General features: G+C 49.9%; 1 protein-coding gene across 1 annotated transcript in view; it reads left to right on the forward strand.

Annotated features, from left to right (window-relative positions):
• Window positions 1-2,500, forward strand: part of LOC308156305 (mediator of RNA polymerase II transcription subunit 13-like) — a gene marked incomplete at both ends in the record, with an annotated part of 57,494 nt that overhangs the window by 33,583 nt on the left and 21,411 nt on the right. The window lies entirely within an intron of this gene.

Consider the following 2,500-nt stretch of genomic DNA (forward strand, 5'->3'; position numbering starts at 1 on the left):
CACCAGGGAGTCATGGAGACGACTAACGTGTGTTACGCGGCTCTCGTAAAGAAAAAACCCACAATAAAAGACTTTTTCTTCAGCCTGACTGAGTACAAACACACGAGTAAAATAGAATGACCCAACCTGAGGAGGGAGAGGCAGAAGCTGCTGGTTCCACCGCTCACATCGACCTGCACTAGAGATGCCTGCAGGCTACTTACGCTGAACCTTGGCTTGGTGTGTGTGTGTGTGTGTGTGTGGCGTGCGTGCATGTGGTGCGTGTGGTTGTATGTATGTGTGTGTGTGTGTGGCGTGTGCGCAGTGTATGTATGTGTGTGTGTGTGTGTGTGTGTGGCATGCGTGTGGTGTGTGTGTGTGTGTGAGGAAGTGACAAAGACTTGACTTTTTTCTGGGGAAGAGAAGCTAGGAGGAGGCATGGAGAAGTGGAGGGACAGGGTTTGATCCAGAATGAGGAAGGGTATCAAACGCTCGTGGACGTTTCCGTTCCGTGTGTCACAATGAGCCCTGGCCTCCCGTTTTCTACCTCTGCCAGCCTCCCCTGGTAGGCTACCAGCGCTAGTAGGAGTGGGACTGGGAGGCTGGAGCTGGTTCTCGCCTGTGGTCACGTGACCACACACCTCTCACTCACATTTACAGCAAGGAAAGTACTTCACCATCTACTATCATATTTAACATGATCCTCAAGGCCAGTGAACTGTGTGTGTGTGTGTGTGTGTGTGTGTGTGTGTGTGTGTGTACACTGGGCCCTGATGCATAAGTCCTAGGTGAGTATTCACACACTGTGTGTGTGTGTGTGTGTGTGTGTGTGTGTGTGTGTGTGTGTGTGTGAGTGTGTGTGTGTGTGTGTGAGAGTGTGAGTGTGTGTGTTTGTCCCTTTGCCAGGCTTGACGGGTGACTGACAGAGACTATCACCCTAAGGATGCCCCTCTCAGCTATAAATAGCCTTTCATATGGGCTTGAGGTGGGCATACGTGGGCATAACATGGGGGAGGGGGGGGGGGGGGGGCGGAGGAGGGGGAGGAGGGGGGGGGGGGGTAGCAACTCATATGCTGTAGAGATCTGAATTATTGAAGTGGGTGGTGTAGTTCTGGAGAGCAGGCCAGTGTGTGTGTCCAGGGTGTGTGTGTGTGTGTGTGTGTGTGTGTGTGTGCCCGTGTGTGTTTGTCTGTATGTGTGTGTGTGTGTGTGTGTGTGTGTGTGTGTGTGTCTGGATAGCAGTGCCTGCCGCGATGACGCTATGTTTTCCTTGCTGAGCTTGAGGAATGTTGACGTCGCTGAGAAACGGGTCTCAGCGCCCTCTACAGGACAGACACGATAACATGTTGACTTTGGCCACTGTTGATATTATTAGTATCAACAGTGAATAAGATTAACAATATATCTTTTTGGCTCGCCTACATATTTAATGCAGTACAACAAATAGCCTGTGTGTGTCTTTAGAATTGGCCACTGTATGAATTGATTATCCATTACGGCTCCCGGTTTCCCCAGGGCTCAGGGATATTGCATAGGCAGCAGGGAAATCACATGGAGATTACAGTGTGTCTTTATTGCCTGGTGTTTTGTAAGGCTGGCCCGTCCAGGCGATGGGGGTTTATAGATTAAAAAATGTACATCAGCATGGAGCAATCTATGTGGTTAATGATGTCCTGGCTTCCTCTCAATACGCACACTTGCGGACACACACACACACACACACACACACACTCACACACACACACACACACACACACACACACACACACACACACACACACACGCACGCACGTACGTATGCTGACACACACACACACACACACGCATGCACACACACACACAGGCACACACACACACACACACACAGACACACACAATATAAATTGCAATAATGGGTTAGAGATTTCCCGTTTGTGATAACAACAAAGCCCTCCCTGATAAACTGTGGCCTGCTAGGATGCATGGTGAAGCAAAGGCTTGTACATTACAGGTGTGGTGACTGTCATCAATGGAAAGGAAATGTGGATTTAACCCTACCGCCCCCCCCCCCCACCCCCCCATACCGTTTAACGATATGGAGTTTCCATGTCTTTGATAAAGGTTATGTGATGAAAATGGACCCACACAGTAATGGCTCTTTAACCTCTACGATCGTTACTTTCTGACACTGAACACGTCTTTATGGCAGTTGACTTACCGACTGTAAAACTGTACAAATTCTGTTCGATTCAGGGGATGGTCACATGGGGCAGGATGCCGTTCCTTCCTATTCCGTTCTGTGCATGACAACGAGGCCTTTCGTCTCCCTCCACCAGCCTCCCCTTGCGGGCCTGGTACCCTGGCAGGCTGTGAAGTGATGAGATGAGAGAAGGCGAAAGTACCATACGGTCCATGATCCATGTGTGTGTGATTCTGTTCAAGTGTTGAGGAGGTCCATCCACCCCAGACACACTGTTAGTATCAGTATCTAACACACTGTCAAAGACATACATAGACTGGGGGGTTTGAACCCCGAAAGGGG

Source organism: Nansenia antarctica, assembly GCF_963989245.1.
Source record: "Nansenia antarctica genome assembly, chromosome: 4".
NCBI classification, from domain to species: domain Eukaryota; kingdom Metazoa; phylum Chordata; class Actinopteri; order Argentiniformes; family Microstomatidae; genus Nansenia; species Nansenia antarctica.